This window comes from Diceros bicornis, chromosome 28, assembly GCF_020826845.1.
Source record: "Diceros bicornis minor isolate mBicDic1 chromosome 28, mDicBic1.mat.cur, whole genome shotgun sequence".
In the NCBI taxonomy this organism is placed as follows: Eukaryota; Metazoa; Chordata; class Mammalia; order Perissodactyla; family Rhinocerotidae; genus Diceros; species Diceros bicornis.
The window spans coordinates 25,860,306-25,885,075 of NC_080767.1; the positions used below are offsets into that span (position 1 = coordinate 25,860,306).

The 24,770-nt window shown below is 37.2% G+C and overlaps 1 long non-coding RNA gene across 1 annotated transcript in view; it reads right to left on the reverse strand.

Annotated features, from left to right (window-relative positions):
* LOC131393270 (uncharacterized) overlaps positions 1 to 24,770 on the reverse strand; it is a 360,399-nt gene that overhangs the window by 31,260 nt on the left and 304,369 nt on the right. Inside the window, exon 4 of the long non-coding RNA XR_009215916.1 lies at positions 18,158 to 18,321. This is a non-coding gene — a long non-coding RNA (uncharacterized LOC131393270). The remainder of the gene's footprint in view (positions 1 to 18,157; positions 18,322 to 24,770) is intronic.

Here is a 24,770-nt window from a genome sequence, read left to right on the forward strand (position 1 = left end):
AACAAAAGGCTTCATGAGGGGCTGGCTCAGTGGCATAGCGGTTAATTTCGTGTGCTCTGCTTCAGTGGCCTGGGGTTCACAGGTTCTGATCCCAGGCGTGGACCTATGCACCGCTCATCAAGCCACACTGTGGTGGCGTCCCATATATAAAATAGAGGAAGATGGGCACAGATGTTAGCTCAGGGCCAATCTTCCTCAGCAAAAAGAGGAGGATTGCCAACAGATGTTTGCTCATGGCCAATCTCCCTCACCAAAAAAAAAAAAAAAGGGACAGTCAGCTATTGAGACTAGCATTGCAGAAGAAATAGACTCACCTAGATGTTAAGTGTGGGTCTTACAGGTGGGAGTACACTGTAAGCAGAGATGCGTGAGTGGGAATGTGAAAGAAAAGAGTGAGGGAGTGTAGTGAGGAGATTCTTTCTATTTCTTTCCATTTCAGCTGCTGCCAAGCCCTGACAACTCTAACTCAAAGGTACTTCTTGTTCTCTTTATTTCCTTGGTCACCCCATACCCTAGGCCCAGGGCACTCACCTCTTGATGGTTGTTTCCTGGCACCATCTGCATTTTTGAAAAATCGAGATCCATCTGTGTGTCCTGCCATGTTTACTCCTGAAAATTGCCCAAAGTATGCCACTTGCTTAGCACACACTCATGCTCATAAATACATACACACATATGTAAACCTAAGCACATATATGAAATGAATGCGTAAATACGTATGCATTGCAACTTTCTTTTGATATTTACAGTAATTCGCAAATAATATGTTCTTAGGGCATCTTATTAATTTTTTATTTTTGGTAAAATCTACTGATTTTCTATGAAGGAGGTAGAGGATTTAACTCTCTTAAAACACTCCAAAACCGACCTTCCTACTCTCTCAAACAAACATATACTTCTATATTCGTTACTGCAAGTAGCTGCCTTGCAATATGGAGATATTTTATATTATTTGACTATATAGTGTTCACAACTGTGTCACATAGTTTACTATAATCACATTTTCTTTCTTTTCTAACTTTTCTGTGGAATTGATAATTGCTTTTTTTTTCCATTTGCTTAGTTTTCAGACATTATTTCATCCTGAAATTTCCCAATAAATCTAACTATAGAACTTCAATATACAGTATATCTATATCTATATCATCTATATCTATATCTATATCTATATCTATATCTATATCTATATCTATATCTATATCTATATCTATATCTATATATGTACTTAGAAACATCTGCCTCTGGAATTCTTTGACCTGCTCAATTCTGGACTTAGTTATTCTCTAGCATCATGTCTGGACATCTCTTTCATCATAATCTTGAAATTGCCATATTCTCTCTTCTGAATTGAATCTTCTGTTCAAGATTCTGCATCTTCTCTTTCTTGGTTTATACTCTTATATTGTTGGAGCATATCTTCCAGTATCTTCTTGCATGGGAGGTATATTTTTCATATCTTGCCTGTCGAAAAATATCTTCATTCTACCCTGATCCATAATGATGCATTATCTGTATTTAAAATTTTTCATGTTGCTGGAAATAATTTCCCCTCAGAATTTTGATGGAATTTTTCTGTAGTCTTCCTAATTTCTACACTGCCAATGCCATTCAGATACTTGATCATTGTATATGGCAATGAGAATATATTGGGCATAAGAATGCTGCTTCTCTTTATGGAAGGTATTAGAGACTCTTTTTTTTCTCTGCATCCTAAAAATTTACTTAGAATTTCCTTGGTGTGGATACTTTTTCATTCTTTCAGATGAGAACTTGTTGGAATCCTTCAATTTCAGATCTAATGTCCTTCATTTCTTGGATATTTTTATAAATATATATTTTTTATAATTTCCTTCCTCTGTATCTTCTATATTCTCTGTCTTTCCATTCTTATTCTTCACATCTTGGACCTCCTAGATTTATCCTCTGATGTTATTCTCTTTTCTCTCCTGTTTTCTATATCTTTATCCTTTTGTTCAATTTTCTAGAGAGTTCCTCAAATTTGTCTTCCAATCCAGCTATTGTTTTTTTAAAACAAAAAATTTACAATAAAAAAATACTCCAGGCTTATTATTTTTGAATTCTCTGACTTTTTTAATGGTACATGCTCCTATCCCACCAAGGTACTAATCAAATGTGCATGTATGTGTGCTTGGTCGTTTCTGTTTCCTCTGTAATAGCCTCCTACCTGGTTTCTCTGCATCAACCCTTGCCCACTTAGAGTCGGTTTTCAGTATAGCAGCCAGAATGATCCTTTAAAAATTGATTTATGTCTTTAAAAAATTGATTTCTTAAGTAATCAAATAATCAGAAAAGCATGCAATACAGAAATGTGTAGGTGGAAAGTGAGAAATTACCTAAAATCCCCCCACCCAGCAATAATTGTCATTACTGTTTGGTAATTGTTACTCCAGAAATCTCTCTAAGGGCTATACAGATGTCTTTATCCCTGTCTAAGGACTGTATAGAAATATATAGATTAGTAGGGAGACAAATAGTTAAAAATATGAGGCTACTTTAAGGGTTATTTTAAAATAAAACGGCATTTAGTTTTACTTGAATTTAACATTAAGAAAAACACATTGAAGTAAACATGAAAAAAAATCATTTTTTTGACATTCATCATGTCAAATACATATTTTTTCACCACAAGAAGGTATTAGCATCTAAAATATCTCTAAGGTTAAGGAAAAAAAGTAAGAAGAAATTTTAAGTTAAAAATCTTAAAAAAAAAACAAAAAAGCTATACATTTCCATTTTAGACCAATCTACTGACTCCCTGCTACGGGGAAGCTAGCACTCCCATATCCTCTCTCTCTTTTTCTCTGTCTCCAGTTCTTCCTCTCGCATATGCTATTATTAGTAAGGTTTACAACATTTACATATTCTGGTCTGAAACCGTAATTTTCACTGCTATTTCAATTTAATTGTATATTGAATAGGAATCAGTGTTCACCCCTGATCCTGTTCCCATGGCTTCCTCATTTTCAATTACTTTGTCATCATCTATTACTTTGTTTACCTTATTTCATCTTCCAAAAGCTTTTTGTTTTTTAAAAATTTAATACTATATTTTATTTAACCCTATCTAGTCATGATGTTATCATTTTCAACATATAAACAATAAAAAAATTATTGAAATTTTTTTGCAGTCTCTTTTTCCTACTAAGCCTTTGAAGTCTGATGTGTATCTTACATTTAGAGTACATTTCAGGCACACTAGCATATTTCAAATGGTCAGTAGCTGCATGTGGTTAGTGGCTCCAGCGCTGGCGAGCAGAGCTCTAGACTTGCTCCTTTTCTTTGCCTCTCTCGTCCATTTCCTGTGAAGTTGTGATTCCGCCCCAGCAATTTCTCCTAATTGTGGAGTTCTGTCCTAGGAAGGATCCCTGGCTTGTCAATGGTTTGTTTATCCATTTGTAACTTTTTATTTTAAGATAACTGTAGATTCACAAGCAGTTACAAGAAATAATAAAGAAGATTTTCGAAGAAGTGATTAGTGGATCCTCTATTCCTTAAGTTTGTGCCTGCTTCGGAATATCTGCATTCTGCTTTTACACTTGAAACTAACTTCCTTTTTAAACATAAGTGAGATCATGTCACCGTCAGGTTTAAAACCTGCCATATCTCCCGATTTCCCTCAGTAAAAGCCAGTGTCATTACAGGGGCTGCGAAGCCACACGTGTTCTGACCCTTGGACACCACTCTGCTCTCTTCACCTCTTCTACCTCTGCTCATTCTCTTCTGGCCACGCTAGAGCCTTTGCCATCCCTACTTTTAAGGCTTGTGACTCTTCCTGCCATCAGGCATTGTCTTTTATGAGATATGCACATGGGCCACTCCCTTACCTCCTTCAAGGTTTTGTCCAAACATTGCCTTCTCAATGAGAGGCCTCAATGGAGAGGTCTCTCAGGAGGCCCGTCCTGACCACTCTATTTAAAATTAATTACCCCTTCCCACCCATTCAACTTTCCCAATTCCCTGTCATGATGCTCACTTCATTTTCTTCTTTTCCAGAACACTTTATACTTTCTAACATGCCATATAATTTACTTACGTTTTTTTTTTTAACTCCCATAGCCAGAAAGAAGTTCTGCCAATAACTTACTATTGACCATGAGGGTTAGTTAACCTCTCTGTGCATCAGTTTCCCCAACTGTAAAATTTAAATAAGAGTAATTGTTCTCGTTTATTGAGTGGCTACTATGTCCAATGCATTGCAATATTCCCTTTACCTGTAATTTGCATTTAAGCATTACCACCTCCTTCAGATAGATTGTTTATATCTAACAGATGAGATAACAGATTAGGAAAATGTTAGGTGACTTGCCCAAGGTCTCACAGCTACTAAGTGGAATAGACTTGATGGGATTATTGGAGATAACCATAAAAAGATCTCAATAAGTGTTTTTTTAAAACCATCCTCAGTTTTTCCTTACACCCATTTCAATAATTGTTTATACAATTATTCCTATTTTACAGATGAAGAAACTGAGCTTCCTAGAGTTGAAAAGACTTGATCTAAGATTGGTAATTAATGAAACTGGATTTTACTTCACATTCCTCTGGCTCCAAAGCCCACGTGCTTTTGATTCTTCTAGAAAGCATTCAAAGTTTGCTGGAAGAAGGAACAAATGGAACTAATGTTCAACTTTTCATTTTCACCTGCTAAATATCAAATCTCTTCTTTAATAATTCTTAACACATATCATTTGTTCTGGATATAATTGTAGTGAATGTAGGCAGTGAGGAATCAAGACCATTTTGATAAACTCTAGATATTGACATTTTTTACATTGCTGTCTACTCCAATTTACTGGGTAACCACCATTCTATCCCATAATGCTGTGAGGTTTCCCACTGTCATCAATCATTCCTCCTCGGTTCATTGTATTGCAGCCTTTACTTGGGGGACCCACCTGCCAAATAAGAGGTCATTTAACGGGCCCTTACTCTTTTGAGCACCATCCAAAGCCTCCTCTTCAATCAGCTCCTCAGGGAGAGATCCAGGTGGGGAGAAAGAGACAGGTCGCTTCAGCTGTGTTTCCATAGCGACTCATACATGAATGTGTTTTTAGCCCATGACCTTGGACGTAATGACCCTTAATCACATCCTCTATGCCCCTCAGGACTCAGTGACTCCTATGGCAATTTCCTATGACCCACTTTAATGGCACAGCTTTCAAAAAGATAGACTTCCTACCTCAAGCAGGTAGGGCCAACCAGTGATTACTTCAGGGCAGAAACTTAGAACAGAAAGGGTCTTTGCTGGAATGCTACAACAGCAGTAGATAAAATAAGTTAGTAGGAACCTAGGTGCCAAATAGACCACTTTTGTGGAGTGTTTCAGCTCCTAATTGACCTTGGCTGAATTCAGTCTGACCTAGCTCATTTCTAAATCCCATACAAAGATAATGTGGGTAAAGATAACTATGTCTAAATGAAATCTTTTAAGGAAAAAAGAATGTTGAGATAAGTAGAAAGAGGACACACTATAAGGTCAAAGTTAACTATCTTCAAATATGTCACATGTTGACATGAGAAAGAAAATTCAGAGTTGGACTGACGTCTGGAAGTAGAATCACCAGGAGACAGTTATAGGCAGGTGTCTTCTCTCCGGGAGACTTGTATGGTAGTCAAGCTCCCTGACTGTTGAGTCAAGATGAGATTTGGATAATGATGCTGCCTTTTACTTAACATATGACTGTGTAAATGTTGGTTTTCCCGTACTTATATTTCTTTCTTTGTAAAATGGAGGTGATACTTGTATTTCTTCATGCGGCATTTATTGAAACTCCATTTTGTATCTTCGTAGGGATATTGTATGGATTAATTACACAAGTTCATAGAAAGCATTTAGCTTAGTGCCTGGCACATGACATGTATCCTAAAAGTGATTATCATTGTTGTATCATTATTGTTATTATCCAGTCCATTACCAAAAATAAATTCCTAAAAGAGAGCTAGAGAGGGTTGCATTAGAAGATATTAAGCTCTTGATCACTGGCCAAATCCTGACAAGACCATATGGGAATGAGGGGGTGGTAGTTAGTATCAGAGGTTCAAGTATTAGGAGATTAGTTAAATTATAGATTTTGAAGACTTCTTCTAACTGAAAGGTGCCATTATACTGTGATGTTTGAATTTTCCTCATTATTGACAATGGTCAAAGTGGGAGTTTGCTCCCTTTTACTTATTGTTGGTAAGTATGGAGTAAAACCATCAGGTGTCACCAAAGCAAACTCGTAGGAATATCACAGGCTTCCGTTTTATGTCATTCCTAAGCTTTTAGCATCTGAGACCCATAAATTCTATCCAGCTGGATTTTTCATTTATCTTTCTTACATATGTCACTGCTAGTCTACTAGAGCCCCACATATGCCCTTAATTTCCTTTCTTCATGGTTTTCTTTATCCTATATACAACCATCAAAACACAAAAATAATATTATGAATGTTGAAGCTTGAATGCCAACTTCTCTCCTCACAGTTCCTATATGGAATGAATTTCTTGTTCTCTGATGGACATATTCATTCATTCCACACATGGTCGCCAAGCTTCTACTCTGTGTCAGGCACTGTGCAGGGAACTGAGAATAGAGATGAAGACAGCCTACCCTAAGACCATCATGGAATTTTGGCTCTAGTAGGAGAAGCAAATATACAAAAAATTACATAAACCACCAACTTTGCCCACATGGATTACCATGCAACAATAAAAATGAATGGACTAAAGTTATGCCTACAGACATGGCTACATCTCAAAAACTTACATGAGTAGACAAAGGAACTATGATGTTAGTACACTATACTATCTTACTATGGAATTTGTAAGTATAGGCAAATAATATTAGAAACCAAATTCAGGATAGTGCTTACTATCAATCCCAGGGTGGGATTGAGAAAGAGACAGAAGAATGGAATCTAGCAGGAGCATAGGAGGGCTTCAACATTTTTAGGAAAATTTTATTTCTTACTTTGGAAAGTGAGTATATGAAATATATATATATATTTCTTAAAATAAAATATTCCTACAAAAAGATATTACATGTTGTAAAAAGTGTTTTAAAGGGCGCTATGATATTAAATCAAAAACAGGAGTACTTGATTTGGAAGGGGACACATAACAGGAATGGCTTCTTAGTGTCTCTGTGGAAATACCTTCAACAGGAATTAACCAGGAAAAGTGTGAGAGTGAGGAGTAGAAAGGAAAAGTGCTCCACTAAATTTATCTATTCCTTATTAAGCTCCTTGTTTGCATTTTGATATAAATTTCCAACCTGAAATCTATTCCATCTTGTCAGTTGAACAGGAAGCGTATTAAGCGATTGAGTCTTGTTTGCCTTTGTATTCACTAAAGCGTTGAGCAAAATCTTTGTTATGTTGCATTGAACACTAATAAAAGTAGAGGTCTAGGACTTCATGTAACTTGAGGGTCACAAATGCTAAATGTTGAATATATGTTTATTTTTTATTTATATTTAATTGGCAACTAGTCCAAGCTTATAAGGTTTTAAAAGGGATCCTTATTTGGCAATTCTCCACCATATCTGTGCCACCTAATATTTGATCTAGGTTTCTAGCAAAGTAATGAAAGATGTCTTTGGATCATGCCCTTCTCTCTGTGCAAAATATACTTTCTTCCTCGTTCTTTGCCTATCAGATTCACTGTATTCTATTCTTTAAGATCTTGCTCAAATGCTTCTGCCTCTGTGAAATCTTTACTGATCAGTTCGGGACAAAGATGGAGATCTCTCTTATAAACTCCTTTGCAACTCTTGGCATCCCTTGCTGTGAGCTTCCTGGGTAGAAATTGGTTAGCATAATGCCTGGGCCATTGTAGAGAACTGGTACACTACAGCCCTTGTCATTATTAAAAGATGTTCCCTGCCCTCAAAAATGCACACCCCATCAGAAGAAATAGCAATGACACAGGTACAACACAATACAATTTAATCCAGTTCTACATGTCCCACAGCATAACACATCAGTTTTTGGCATATAGCAGCTGCTCAAATATGAACGAATGAAATGAATAATTAAATCTATGAAATCACCAACATACGAATTGTGTTGTCTAGCTCACTGGAGATCTCAGCCTTGCAAACATCCACCTTATACCCCAAAGGGTGGAGTTATTTATTGTTTGCTTAGGATAGCACTTTGACAAACGAACAAAAGTATGAGCTGCTTCATTAAGAAGGATGGATAGAAAGCGGCAACATGTCTGTGCTGAGCCATTGAAAGTGAAATGGGATAATTGCTGTGGTTACAATGAGGCTGATCAAGCTGAGAGAAACAAGTTTCAAATTGTTCCAATCAGTCCTAATCCAGCAGAGTTATTAACAGTGCGCTACCCTGGTGCGACTGCATCTGCTAACTCGAGATAATGATTTATATCACAGTTTATGAAAGTTCCAATTTGTCCTAATTCAATAAGTGAAACCCAGAAAGGCAGGCAGGAGACACACATTGTGCTATGACTGGAAACCCCATTTCCTTCTCCTCTCCCTGCCACCCTCAGACTGTGATGGCTGGATGTGCATCTGCTGGCCAAACACTTTCCTTTGTGGATCTAAGCTGAGGCAGACAGGGTGGCAGGTGGGAGTAGAAGTTCTTGATCACATCTTGTGGCTGGAAGATCCACCAGGCAAGGATGTTCTGAACAAAACCAACAAGGTAAAATTATACAATTAAAAGTGTCTTGGAGACCCCTGAATCTAGGAGTTCTTAATCTGCAGTGATCCCATGTATACTGCAAAAGTGTGTATTCGTCTGTGTGTGTGCATTGCATGTATGCAGTGTTCCCTCCTGGGGAGAAAGTCCACAGCTTTCATTAGGTCTCCAATTGTTCTTATGAACTAACAAAGTTATGAACTATTGGCTATTGGCTAGTCTAATCTACTACAAAAATGAGAAAAGAGAGAGTGGAATGTTAAGATAATTTCCCTAAATCACTACTAGAAGAAAGAACTGGGAATAGATTACAGGAATCCCCAAGCCAACGAGGAAGTAATTTACATGGTTGACCCCAGAAAAAAAGGTGACTTCAGCCAAGTGTGATTTCTTGAACACAGTTTTTCCTCATTCAATTCTCCCTTTCTATGGCAACACTGCCCCCATTGAGGCATCTCCTTCATATCCAAACATACCCTCTGGAAAAGCTCTACTGATAGGCATAGAGACAACATGGTGCCATGGAAAAAAACCTATATTAGCTCCAGTTTCTGGTAGAGCCAAGCACGATGTACATATTTATTGAATGAATGAAGGAGCTAAAAGTCATGAAACTTTGTCAGTGTACTTCTTTGACATGTATTTTGACCGTCTGAAAAACGAAGAGATTGGTTTTTATGTCTCAGGTTCTTTTGGTTTAATATTTGATGATCATGACAGCCACTTACCTCATTTCCCACTATGGAAGGAAAGACATACCCCTTTTCAAAGGATTCCTTGTGGGTCTAACAGGGCCAGATTCTAGGCTCTGAAGATGCAGAGGTAAATTAAAAATGGATCCTTCCTTAAAGGATCTCACAGTCTACTGAAAAAGACCAATATGTAGACAAAAGTCAAGAAGCCAACTTATAACTACTGAAGTTATGAATTGAGTGGAGTGTTAGAGGGTATGGGGAAAGAAGCTATGAGTAATTCTGAGGGCAGCAGGGGAGTTGGGGGAAAGTACTAACTCAGTTATAAGAGTAAATAAGTACTAACTTCCAGACAGAGAATTGGGAAAGACAATCCATAAAACTAAAATGACTCAAGCAAAAGTATGACACGGTGAAAGTGCATGATGTATTTCTGGAATGGCGGATATCATAGTATCAGCCTAGGATGGTGCCTGACATTAAATGAGAGCTCAATAAATATTTATTGAATTCATGAGGAGACCAATGGCTAAATAATTTAGTTATTAACAATGATAGCTAATATTTATTGAATTATTCTCAGTGTCAGGTGCAATACTAAATATTTTTCACGTATTATATCACTCAGTTTCCCACAACAGCCATAAGAGATAAGCGTTGTTATGATTTCCGTTTATAAATGAGTTTACTGAAGCTCAGAGAGGCAGAGGAATTTGTCCAAGACCATATAGCCAAGACCAGAGCCAGAATTTTGTTATAGTGTGGCTTCACGACTTTAAACTCTGTGCAAGTAATTTTTTTGCTATCAAGTATAGGATGTGTTGGAAAAGAGGAGTGAGATGAGGAATACCTGGGGAGATACATGACGGACAAATTGTGAAGGAGTTTGAATGCCATACGATGGAATTTGGATTCCACTCTTTTAGCAAAGTAACACCACTTAGAATTTTCCGAGCATGGATGAGACAGGATCTAAGCTGTGTTTTAAAAAGACAGTTGGAGGGTGGTGAGACAGACTAAAAGGTCAAGAGTCTATATAGTGCAGAACCATTTGGGAGACACATAAATAAATCATCTTCTGTATATTATTCTGTAGCCTGCTCTTATTTTAGTAAACAATGCAGCATGCATATATATACACATATACATCTGCTTCCCTCATCATTTTTTGGATAAAATTATTTTTATTAGAAACAATTTTAAATGTAAAAGGTATAGAAAATAAAATCCTGATCCCTTATGCCCATCATGTACTTTCCACAATTATCAAGGCATGGTCAATTTTTTTCATTTACAACCCGCTCCCCCCCACTCTCCAACTTATTTTGAAGGAAATTTTGAAGCAAACTCTATTCCTGACTATATAATTTGCTCAATAAATATTTCTAAATATGTTTCTAAAAAACAAGAACCAAGTTTTGAAAAAAAAAGACAACATTATTACAATTGGTAGACATAACTTTAATTCTTTAATATAATCTGACATCCAGTTCAGTGTTCAAATGTCCCTATCTCAGTCATTTTTAGTGACTAGGGATGGTTATACCCTATTTCATGTAACCAACCCTTTTTAATTGATATTTATGGTGCTTACAATGCCCCAATGCTCAAAAGAGACGACTCTGAAACTGTGAGGCTATGAAATTCACATTTTCTTGAGCAACAAGAGTCTGGAAGTTTATCGGTATTCTTGGGACATTTGATATTGACTAATGGAAGTTTCACATTGTCTGTATCTGTCCCCATCTTCCCTCATCTAATCTAGGTTCTCTAAAGTAGAATTTCTTAAACTAAAAGCCCAGGACGAAGCCTGTCGGCCTATTTTTGTGCTTGTTAGACCTAGCAATGGTTTTGGTGTTTTAAAATTTTGACATAAGTAAATCAAAAGAAGAAAGGTATTTTGTGACAGGTGAAAATGATATGAAATTCAAATTTCAGTGTCCAGTAATAAAGTTTTATTGCTACACAACCACATTCATTCTTTTAGGTGTTGTTTATGACTGCTTTTGTGTGACAACCCCCGAGCTGAGTAATTACGACACAGGCCTTATCATATACACGTACCTACACGATATGCTTGATTTTGTTTCTTGGCTCATAATGCTTAAAATCTTTCATGATGATGAAAATCACCTAGAAAATTTCCTAAAACCACAAATTCTTGGGACCCACTCCAAAGATTCTGATTCAGTAAGTCTGGGATGGGGCCATGGATTTGAACTTCTTACAACCTCCCAGATACCGGTGGTCAGGGGCCACACTTTCTCCAAGCTAATAAGAAAATGAACAGGATTCAAGGCAAGGGAAGGGATGAAACTACACTGATCAATGCCTCACTGAATTCCCTTCATGGTACCTTGTATGAGGGCCTCACCCCATATCTACCCCGAAGTTGCAGCCTGATCCTAATACCTTACGTGTCATTGCTTCTCGGAGAAAATGAGGAAGACAAACTGACACAGCGGATCACACTAACCAGGCAGATATTTATTCATTAGATGCATATCACACCTTTACACAGAGTCTGGATCCTAAGCTTAAAATATAGATAATTATCCAGTCACAAAAATAACCACTCTGCATCGAGCCTTTAAACAAAATGAGGGAGGAGGGCCTGATGAACATTGAAGGTACGAAAGAAAAAGACTAACAAAAAGTTAATAATGAAAGCCTCTATTTTAGAAAACTTGAACATTGATTTTCCAAAATAGAACATTTTACCCCCATCTCCTCCCAGATCTGAATCAAATGTGCTTTTTCTTCTGCATTGCTGTTCTGGGTAACGCCATCATTTTTCCCTTGAGATTCAGTGCGGTGTGGGGAGAAAAGTGTGGGCAGTGGTGAGAGAGAGAGTCTCAGCTTTGCTCCCCCAAGCATGTGAATTTGGCCGAGTCATCTAAACACCCTGAGCTCAGGGGCTGGAGGGATCAACTTGTTCCCATCTGCCCAGGACTTGATTCATTTTAGCACTGAAAGCCCTATGGCTCTTGGGAATCCCTTGGTCCTGGGTGAACTGTAGTGTTTGGTCATTCCAATTGCCTCATCTGTTAACAACAAAAGCACAACAAAAAAGCAAAGGGTCCCATTAGCTAGTTTATAGGGTTGTTGTGACGATGACACAACACAGCACCAGGCTCTGAGCAGCCCTGATTGAAGATTGGATTATTCCTCTCTCTGTCCCTAGTACGCACACTACAAATTCTGCCTTCTTACTTGAATCTTTCCCCCAGGTAAAACCCACACCCCTCATACTCTAATGTCTGTAGAGCTTTCCATTTAGCTCCTTCCACCCTTGGTTCTCACCTCTCATGCCTCAGTTCGGTCTCACATCACTTTGGCCTAGGCCCTTGTCGGAGGTTTTCAGCTGGTCTTCCCACCTACATTCCCTTCATCTCTAACATATCTTGGAGCTCTTTCTGAATTGTCAGTCAAACTACATTACAGTCATGCATTGCTTAACACTGGAGATATGTTCTGAGAAATGCATCGTTAGGCAATTTTGTTATGTGTGAACATAATAGTGTGTACTTACACAAACCTAGATGGTATAGCATACTATATACTTAGGCTATATGGTACTAATCTTACAGGACCAGTGTCCTATATGTGGTCCATTGTTGACTGAAATGTCATTATGCAGTGCATGACAGTACTTTAGAGTTATACCTCCTTCTATGACTCTCTTTTGCCTACATGCCTAAAACCGAAGGCCTAACTCCTCCATAGGCCAAAGCCCTTTGCAAGTTAGAAGTCATCTCCTTTAATGTCCTAAACTCCTGCTAGAAGCCTACACTCCAGTCTTAATGATATATTCACTGTTTCCTGAATAGCCTCAGCATTTGAATAAATGCCCCTATATATGTGTATGTGCAAATTTCTAAATCTGCAAAGCTTGGACTTACCAGCATCTTTTTAAGACCAAAATGATTGAGTAAATAAATGTTCACCAGTCTTTTCCAATCCTCCTTTATATTCTGTTTTTATTTGTTTTCCCTTGACCTTACTTATTCAAACCTGGTCCTCTTTTACCTGGATCTTCAAACTTTTGCTTAGCTTGCAAGGCTATATTGCTGTGTTAGCCAGTTACACAGTCACATTTGCTTTTCTCTCTACCTTGTCTCTTCTAATCAGCTGCTCCACTAGCTAGTGGTTGGCATAAAGCAGTCGTGCTAAGTGCACATCTGTTCACATCTGGCACATAAAGGGCTGCAGGTCACATTTATACAGGCAGCACAGCTGACTTCACAGCAGTCTGGGGAAAGAAAAAAAAACAAAACTCTGGCCTAAAAGTTCTCTGTATTTGATCGACCACAGTAATTGGGGCCTGTCCAGCTGGCATTCAGCTTGGCATAGGGAACAAAGAACGAGGCAGGTTAGGATCAGGGAGCTGGCCATTGCCAGGATTATCCCCTTTTGATTCCTTCTGGACTTGAGCATTAGCTAGTGAGAGAGGCTAGTCCATCCCATCGTCTTACAGTGAGCCCTCTTTCAGTTTGCTGAGAATGGTCAATGTCAGACCATTATTTCTAAGCTGCAAACCTGTCTGGCCCCAGCTTACAAGCACTAACAAAAGCGGGCAACATTTTTACAAATAACAGGCATTTTGATTGACTTTCCTCACTCTAGTCCCGGATCTGAAGTAACAGATTGGAAAATGGAAGCCAAGGTTCTGGGTCCTGTTGGGAAGGTCACAGCCTCCCTCTGATTTATTGGGGGCTGGCTGCTGGGAACAAGAGGCAAGGTGACACCTTGGGAAATAGCCAAGAAAACACAGGCTGGTGTAGATGGAGTCCAAAATATGAAATGGTATACTTTCACTCTATAAGATTTTTGAGTATAAAAATGGAAATGAAAGTTGTTTGTAAGTGCTGTTCTGGGATATCTTGTTGAATGGAACAAATAAGCATCTATTGGGGGGGCTCAACTAGATGTTTTCTAAAGCACATTTTAATATTGACAATTCCGTAATTTAATTTCTTTCTATCAACCTAAATATCTCTACTCCTCAAATTCTATTGTTCTTTAATTTGTATCCCGTAGCATTTTCTACTCACTCTTCCCTCTGCCCCTTCTCCCATCTGGACTTTTCAAAGACAGAGGCAGCTGAACTTGATAGAATATGATTTGAGCAATAGCAGGCAGGACCCCAAATACCTTCCTCAGGTAGTCATAGTGACTGACATTTCAGCATTAAGGATTTTTTTCTTTTCGCTTGGGAAGTTTTCGCCCTTGAGTGTTCCTGTTACCTAGCAGGCTTCACACATCAAACCCAGTGGGCTTTTTCACCATTTTATCTTTCAACTACACCAAATATTGAGTATTGAAGATTGTTCAGAGACAATGAGTCCAGACAAGGAGGTTGCAGACCTCAGTGGACTAGGATGCCACATTCCATCCTCTTGTTTGGTGAGATGTGGTGATCAGTGATATTTGAACTACAGCCATGGAGGAAAGGAATCAATGAAAGACATGACCTCCATCCTCAAGGTCTAGATGGGGAGATAGAGTGTTGATGTACTAAAAACTAACCAATAATTTAAATTGAATGAATGATATAAGTAAACAGTTATGTAGAATTCCAGAGGAGAATGGGGAAAGGTCAAAAAATACTTCTTGGAAAAGGTGGAGTATGAATCTTGATCACATTTAAATAGTAAGCGAGAAGCTTCAGAAAGGCTATCATATACCCAAGAATTCACCAAGGAACACGTAAGGAGATCATCTACTTTATATGACACCAAGAACAAGCAACAAAAGCAAAAATAGACAAGTGGGACTACATCAAACTAAAAAGATTCTGCACAGCACAGGAAACAATCAACAGAATACAAAGGCAACCTAAAGAATGAAAGAAAATATTTGCAAACCACATACCTGATAAGAGAGTAATATCCCAAATATACAAGAAACTCCTACAACTCAATAGCAAAAACCCCCAAATAATCTGATTTAAAAATAAATAAAGGACTTGAATAGACATTTCTCTAAAGAAGACATACAAATGGCCAACAGGTATATGAAAAAGGGCTCAACATCACTAATTATCAAGGAAATACAAATCAAAACCACAATGAGATATCACCTCACACCTGTAAAGATGGCTATTAAAAAACAAACAAGTTCTGGAGACGATACGGAAGAGCCAGAACACTTGTACACTGTTGGTGGGAGTGTGAAATGGTGCAGCTGCTATGGAGAACAGTATGGAGATTCCTCAAAAAATTAAAATTAGAACTATCATATGATCCAGCAATCTTACTTCTTTGTATATATCCGAAATAATTGAAATCAAGATCTCCAAGAGATGTTAGTGCTTGCATTCATTTCAGCATTATTCACAATAACCAAGATATGGAAACAACCTAATGTCCCTCAACAGATGACTGGATAAAGAAAACATGGTATATGCATACAATGGAAGATTATTTAGCCTTAAAAAAGAAAAGAATCCTGCCATATGTGACAACATAGATGAACCTAGAGGACATTGTACTTGTGAAATTAGCTGGTCACAGAAGGACAAATACTCTATGATTCCACTTATACGAGGTATTTAAAATAGTCAAATTCATAGAAACAGAGAGTAGAATGGGAGTTGCCAGGGGCAAGGAGTGAAGGAGTGGATGGAGAGTTGTTGCTCAATGGGTATGAAGTTTCAGTTATACAAGATGTAAAACTTCTAGAGATCTTTTTTTTTTCCCCTGAGGAAGATTAGCCCTGAGCTAACATCCAATGCCAATCCTCCTCTTTTTCCTGTGGAAGATTGGCCCTGGGCTAACATCCATGCCCATCTTCCCCTACTTTATATGGGATGCTGCCATAGCATGGCTTGACCAGCGGTGTGTCGGTGCACGCCCAGGACCTGAACCTGCCAACCTTGGGCTGCTGAAGTGGAGCGCGCGAACTTAACTGCTGCACCACCGGGCCGACCCCCTAGATATCTTTGTATAACATTATACCTATAATTAACAATACTGTGTAGTGCGCCTAAAAGTTTGTTAAGACAGTAGATCTCATGTTAAGTGTCATTACCATAACTAAAAATAAATGTCAATGTTACTATGAGAGAAGATCTTAAAAGTCACAAGAAATGTGATGTCACAAGAAAAAAATTCTATGTGAAGTGATTGATGTTAATTAAACTTATTGTGGTAATCGTTTTGCAATATATACATATATTGAACCAAGGTGTGCATTGTATTGCACACCTTGGACTAATACAATGTTATAGGTCAATTATATCTCAATAAAACTGGAAAAAAAGTTCAATGAAATGTAAATACTGAAGTTAGAGGATATGGTTTCCAGGACCAATGCCACCACTTTACTGTCTCTGAGAACTTAGCTCACTAAATTTTATTTTCTTTTTCATCTCAAAAATGGGAATAATAATGCAACCTATTTGCCAAATATTTTAGGAAGACATCAAATAGAATTGAGTTAGACTATAAATAATAAAAGTAAAGCACTGTACAAACGTGACTTTAGTGGCTAAACATATAATCCTTGGGATTAGATTATTTACTAAATTATTTTTTAATTGAAATATAACTCGTAGAAAAATGCGCAATGTACAATCTTACATGTACAAATAGATGAATAAAAATCTTCCGCATATCAAGGAGAAAAATACAAAGACTTTGTTAAATAAATGCAGAAACCTCATTAGTTATTAGTGAATTACATATTAAAACCATAAAGTGATATCTCTACACAGGTACCAGTATAGCTAAACTAAAAAGAATACACAATACCAATATTAGCAAAGATGTAGAGAAATGGGAACTTGCTTCCATTACTGATGAGGGTGTACATTGTTACAACTACTTTGAAAAACTGTTTGACAATGTTAAACAGTTAAACATTGTTTACCAAATGATCCAGCAATTCCACTCCCAGGAAATGCATACATTTGTGCACTCCCAAAAGACAGAGAAAACAGTATTTATAGCAGTAGAAATAGTTTAAACCTCAAGGCATCAAAAATGTCCAACAATAGAATGGATGACGTGTGATGTATTCATACAATGAGATACAGTTATGTAGCAATGAACAAACTATTGCTAACTGCAACACCAGAGAATAATATCAAATAAATAAAGTTAACACTGAAAAAGAAGAAGCCAGACAAAATGATTGTTTACTGTATGATAACCATTTATGTAAAGTTCAAAAACAGGCAAAACGAACTGATGGTGATAGAAGACAAGATAGTGTTTACTAACCTTTGGGTGGGGGGAGGAAGTGACCAGGAGACGGTATGAGAGATTTTCTGGAATGCTGGTTATGTTCAATTTCCTGATCTGTTACATGCTTGTTGTACATTTTATGGATTGGTTTACTTTGTGAAAATTCAAACTGGCTTTTAAATCCCAGCTGCAATTCCTATTAGTTGTGTAAACTTGGACATATTGTTAACTGAGCCTCAGTTTTCTAAACTTCATGAGACTGTTCAATTTAGATGATATTCGTAAGGCATGATATACTATGCCATTGCCAATGGGATAGTAAGTGCTCAGTAGTCATTAGCCTCATAATCAATATTATTCCCTATAAAGTGGGTTAATAAAAGTACTTACTCTATAGGGTTGTTATAAATAGTCTGTGGAATGGTCAAAACTTAACACAATTACTGGCACATAACAAATTCTCAAAAATTTTAAACTCATTATTATTAATGAAACTTGAGTTTGCACAATTCCTGGGGATTTCCAACCACAGAAGCACAATGTGTCCCAACAAACGTTGACATGTTGAGAAACACATACAAAGCGATGCCTGTCTGAGACATACCAGAGGTATCACATTTGGGGATACCAGCTCTAGCATGGTCCAGCATCCTCACGGCGTGCTCCTCTGCCTTTCACTCTGCTTGTGAGCATGTCTACAATCACTCCCAGCTCTGCTTGTGCAGCGCAGCCCAGGTGTGAAACATCCAATCTCTAGCCATAAGGGAGCTGTGAAAACAGAGGATATTAAATATTTATCAGGATCATTTATTTTGACTTTTATTTTTCTTGCAAATTATTTGCAGGCCAGCAAAGGAATGCAGAGGGTGATGCTTGATGCGAGTGGCTGCAGAACAGCATGCTAATTTTGGAGTCAGACAAAACTGGCTTCATTGCCTGCCACAACCACTGACCAAATTACACTGGTCAAGTCATTTAAACTCACCAAGCCTCATCTTGTTTGTCTGTAAAATGAGGGTAGTAGTAACAGTAGCTATTTCTTAGGGTTTTCATGAGAATTAAATGAGATGGTACATTTAAGCATTGCACAGTTCCTAGGATATATATTCAGTAAATGGTAATTCTTATTCCGATTTCCCTTTATTCTCAGTGTTGGCTATATATTTTTTTAATTGAGATATAGTTCATCTACCATAAAGTTTGTCATTTTAAAGTGTGTAATTCAGTGGTTTTTTTTATATATTCACAGGGTTGTGCAATCATCATTTCTATCTAATTCCAGAACATTTTTATCACTTACCCATAAAAAAATCTCATACCTTTTAGCAGACACTCCCCCCATTCCTCCTCCCTCTAGCCCCTGGCAACCAGGAATCTACTTTCTCTCTGTGGATTTGCCTATTCTGGATATTTCATAAAAATGGACTCTTAAAATATGTGGCCTTTTGTGTCTGGCTTCTTTCACATAGCATAATATTTTCAAGGTCCATCTGTCTTATAGTATGTATCAGTGTTTCATTCCTTGTTAATGGCTGAATAATATTCCACAGTATGGATATACCATGTTTTCCACATTCCTGGCTATATTCTTAAGGAAAATTTGGAATTAGCTTAGAAGAATGCTTAAGAAATCACAGATAACTGCTTATATTCAAATTCTCAAAATAGAAGATTACATTAGACCTAACATTGAGAGATGGCATTGCATATTACTTAAGATCACAGACTTTGAAGGCAGATGCCTGACTTTAAAAGCCAGCTACATCACTTCCAATCTGCATGATTTTAGGCAAGTAATACAATTTCCTTCTGCCTTCATTTCCTTATCTATAAAATGGGGGTAATAATATCACTTATGTAGGTTTATTTTGAGGACACTATTAGACCTTCTTCTCCCAGTTCAGGGGTGCATTGGCTTTTCTTCATTCTCCTCTGTAGGAGAAATGGTGGGCTGTTCAGATTTTCTGGGAATCATTCCCTTCCACATCAATGAAAATGGACCTCTCCATTGACCCCAAACATCGTATTTTACCATTTGACAAGCACAGAAAAATATCAGTACCAGGTATCATCTGATATCCTCTGAGCATAGTTGAGAGACAAAAGAAAATAGTTCTTCTTTGTGGATGACTGTATACCTAGGACCATACTGACCAATTCAGATGGACGGGGGTTTTAAATACTGACTAACATGCCTTCATTGGCCCAATTTTGACCTCAAGTGATAAAAAAATAAAGCTATTTCAAAGTAATCCAAGAGGACGGCAATTAATGATACAAAAAATAGGACAGGGTAATGACTGAATATATTTATATCCTTATCTATATCTGTATCTCTATCTATTCATCCACCTATTTTTCTGCTTCTACAGCTTAAATTGGAACCCGTCATCAAAATCTGCAGAAATCCTTTGAAAAAGTCATTATGCAGGCGTGCAAGAGTTGTGCAGGAGCCCTTGTGTGTGATGGATTCTAAAGTGGGCCTCATTCATCCCCTTTTCAGCAGCTTGTTCTAATGGTCCAGAACACCAGACTGGGAGTAGGTATCCCAAAGATCCATTGGCTGCAATCAGCCATGGAGGAAGCAGTCACCTGTTAAATTTAGATTTCTTGAATCTGCCAAGAGTCTGACACAATGATAAACAGCCACCATTTCTAGTAAAGGTTGGGAAAGCTCACTCATTCACTGCTAATTGCTTTGTGGTGCTGAACCACAAAAATGGCAACAAATCAGTCCACAGCAAAACCCAATCCTGTAGGGATGACCACCCATCTTGATGATGGTAAGATCATTTCATCCATCTCCAGAGTGTTGGCTAATTGGCTACTACAAGTTGTAGGATACAGCTTTTTGAGTAACTGAGGGCCTGTGAGAACTTCTTGGAAAATCACTTACAAGGAGAAAGTATTTTCTTCACTATTGCTGGAGTCCTGTTGTTAGAGGGAAATGAGGCACTCTGCATTCTTTCTTGATGAACTCAGTGAGAACGTCAACAAAGAAATGGAAGATATAAAAAAGAACCAATCAGAAATGAAGAATACAATACTCGAAAAGAAAAATTCACTAGAGGGACTCAAAAACACAGTAGAGGATACAGAAGAAAGGATCTGCAAGCTGGATGAAAGACTAGAAGAAATGACCCAAGCTGAACAGGTAAAATAAAAAAGAATTAAAAACAGTGAGGACAGTCTAAGGGACCTCTGGGACAACATCAAGCGCACTAACATCCATGTTATAGGTGTCCTGGAAGGAGAAGAGCGAGACAAAGGGGCAGAGAATCTATTTGAAGAAATAATAGATGAAAACTTCCCTAACCTAAAGAAGGAAACAGACGTCCAGGTACAGGAAACACAGAAAGCACCAAACAAGATAAACCCAAAGAGACCCACACCAAGACACATCATAGTTAAAATGTCCAGAATTAAAGATAAAGAGAGAATCCTAAAAGCCACAGGAGAAAGGCAAGTGACATACAAAGGAAACCCCATAAGGCTATCAGCTGACTTCTCAGCAGAAACCTTACAGGCTAGAAAAGAGTGGCATGATATATTTAAAGTGTTAAAAGGAAAAAAAGCTACAGCCAATAATACTCTACCCAGCAAGGTTATCATTCAAAATGGAAGGAGAGATAAAAAGTTTCCCAGGCAAGCAAAAATTAAAGGAATTTGTCACCAAGAAACCGGTACTATGAGAAATGCTAAAGAGATTTATATAAGGGGAAAAGAGAAGACCACAAATAGGAAAAATTATCTATTTCTATAAGAGGGTAATGGATACAAATGTACAAAAAAGAGGTTAGGTATGATATCAAAAACATAAAATGTGGGAAGAGGGGAGTTAAATAGTAGAGCTTTCAGACAGAGGTCAAAATAAAGAGACCATCAATATAGATTCCTATATATGTAGGTTACTGTATATTGACCCCATGGTAATCACAAACCAGAAACCTATAATAAATACACAAAGAATTAAGAGAAAGGAACCCAAACATAATACTAAAGAAAGCCATCAAACCCCACAAGGGAAGAGAGCAAGAGAAGAAGAAAGGAACAGAGAAGGACTACTAAGACACCAAGAAAAAAAAGTTAAAAAATGGCAGTAAGTACATACTTATCAATAGCTACTTTAAATATCAATGGACTAAATGTTCCTATTAAAAGGGATAGGGTGGCTGATTGGATAAAAAAACAAGACCCATATATATGCTGCATACAAGAGACACACTTCAGACCTAAAGACACTCATAAACGGAATGGGAAGGGATGGGAAAAGATACTCCAAGCAAATGGCAATGAAAAGAAAGCTGGGGTAGCAATAGTCTTATCAGACAAAATAGACTTTAAAACAAAAACTTTAAAAAAGACAAAGAAGGGCGTTACATAACGATCAAGGGAACAATCCAACAAGAGGATATAACACTTGTACATATCTATGCACCCAATGTAGGAGCACCTAAATATATAAAGCAATTGTTGACAGACATAAAAAGAGAAATAGAGGGTAACACAATAACAGTAGGGGACTTTAACAATCTACTTACACCAATGGATAGAGCATCCAAACAGAAGATCAATAAGGAAACATTGGTCTTAAATGACACACTAGAACAGATGGATCTAGTAGATATATACAGAACATTCCATCCAAAAACCAAAGAATACACGTTCTTTTCAAATGCACATGGAACATTCTCCAGGATTGATCACATATTAGGCCACAAAATAAGACTCCATAAATTTAAGAAGATTGAAATAATACCAAGCATCTTTTCTGACCACAATGGTGTGAAACTAGAAATCAACTACAAGAAGAAAATCAGAAAACCCACAAATATGTGGAGATTAAACAAAATGTTACTGAACAATGAGTGGGACAATGAAGAAATCAAAGGGGAAATCAAAAAATACCTGGGGACAAACGAAAATGAAAATACGACATGCCAGAATTTATGGGATACAGCAAAAGCAGTTCTAAGAGGGAAGTTTATAGCAATACAAGCCTATCTCAACAAACAAGAAAAATCTCAAGTAAACAATCTAACAATGCACCTGAAGGAACTTGAAAAAGAAGAACAAACAAAGCCCAAAATCAGTAGAAGAAGGGAAATAATAAAAATCAGAGAAGAAATAAATGAAATAGAGACTAAAAAAAAATAGAAAAAATTAATATAACCAAGAGCTCGTTCTTTGAAAAGATAAACAAAATGGACAAAGCTTTAGCTAGACTCACCAAGAAAAAAAGAGAGAAGGCTCAAATAAGTAAAATCAGAAATGGAAGAGGAGAAATTACAACAGACACCTCAGAAATACAAAAGACTACAAGAGAATATTATGAAAAGCTATATGCCAACAATTTGGACAATCAGGAAGAAATGGATAAATTCATAGAATCATACAACTTCCCAAAACTGGATCAAGAAGAAATAGAGAATTTTAATAGACCAATCACCAGTAAGGAGATCGAAACAATAATCAAAAACTTCCCAGGACCAGATGGCTTCCCTGGTGAATTCTACCAAACATTCAAAGAAGACTTAATACCTGCTCTTGTCAAACTCTTCCAAAAAATTGAGGAGGAGGGGAAGCTCCCTAACTCATTCTATGAAACTGACATTACCCTGATACCAAAACCAGACAAGGACAACACAAAAAAAGAAAATTACAGGCCAATATCACTGATGAATCAATGCAAAAATCCTCAACAAAATACTAGCAAATCGCATACAACAATACATTAAAAAGATTATACATCATGATCAGGTGGGATTTATTCCAGGGATGCAGGGGTGGTTCAACATTTGCAAATCAATCAATGTGATACACCACATTAATAAAATGAAGAATAAAAATCACATGATCATCTCAATAGATGCAGAGAAAACATTTGACAAGATACAGCATCCATTTATGATAAAAACTCTGAATAAAATAGGTATAGAAGGAAAGTACTTCAACATAATAAAGGCCATATATGAGAAACCCACAGCTAATATCATCCTCAATGGTGAAAAACTGAAAGCTATCCCTCTAAGAACAGGAACCAGACAAGGATTCCCACTCACACCACTCCTTTTTAACATAGTATTGGAAGTCCTAGCCAGAGCAATCAAGCAAGAAAAAGAAATAAAAGGGATCCAAATTGGAAAGGAAGAAGTGAAACTGTCACTATTTGCAGATGACATGATTTTATATATAGAAAACCCTAAAGAATCCACCAAAAAACTTTTAGAATTAATAAATGAATACAGTAAAGTTGCAGGATACCAAATCAATATACAAAATCAGTTGCATTTCTATACACTAACAACGAAGTAGCAGAAAGAGAAATTAAGAATACCATCCCATTTACAATTGCAACAAAAAGAATAAAATACCTTCGAATAAACTTAACCAAAGAGGTGAAAGATCTGTACACGGAAAACTATAAAACATTGCTGAAAGAAATTGAAGAAGGCACAAAGAAATGGAAAGATATTCTGTCCTCTTGGATTGGAAGAATTAACATTGTTAAGATGTCCATACTTCCTAAAGCAATCTATAGATTCAATGCAATCCTTATCAAAGTTTCAACAACATTTTTCATAGAAATAGAACGAAACATCCTAAAATATATATGGAACAACAAAAGACCCCGAATAGCTAGTGGAATCCTGAAAAAAAAGAACAAAGTTGGAGGTATCACACTCCCTGATTTCAAAATATACTACAAGGCTATAGTAACCAAAACAGCATGGTACTGGCACAAAAACAGACACACAGATCAATGGAATAGAATCGAAAGCCCAGAAATAAACCCACACATCTATGGACAGCTAATCTTCCACAAAGGAGCCAAGAGCGTACTATAGAGAAAGGAAAGTCTCTTCAACAAATGGTGTTGGGAAAACTGGATAGCCACATGCAAAAAAATGAAAGTAAACCCTTACCTTACACCATACACAAAAAGTAACTCAAAATGGATTAAAGACTTGAATGTAAGACCTGAAGCTATGAAACTTCTAGAAGAAAACATAGGCAGTACGCTCTTTGACATCGGTCTTAGCAACATATTTTCAAGCACCATGTCTGACTGGGCAAGAGAAACAATAGAAAAAATAAACAAAAGGGACTACATCAAACTAAAAAGCTTCTGCACAGCAAAGGAAACCATCAACAAAACGAAAAGACAACCTAACAATTGGGAGAAGATATTTGCAAACCATACATCTGATAAGGGC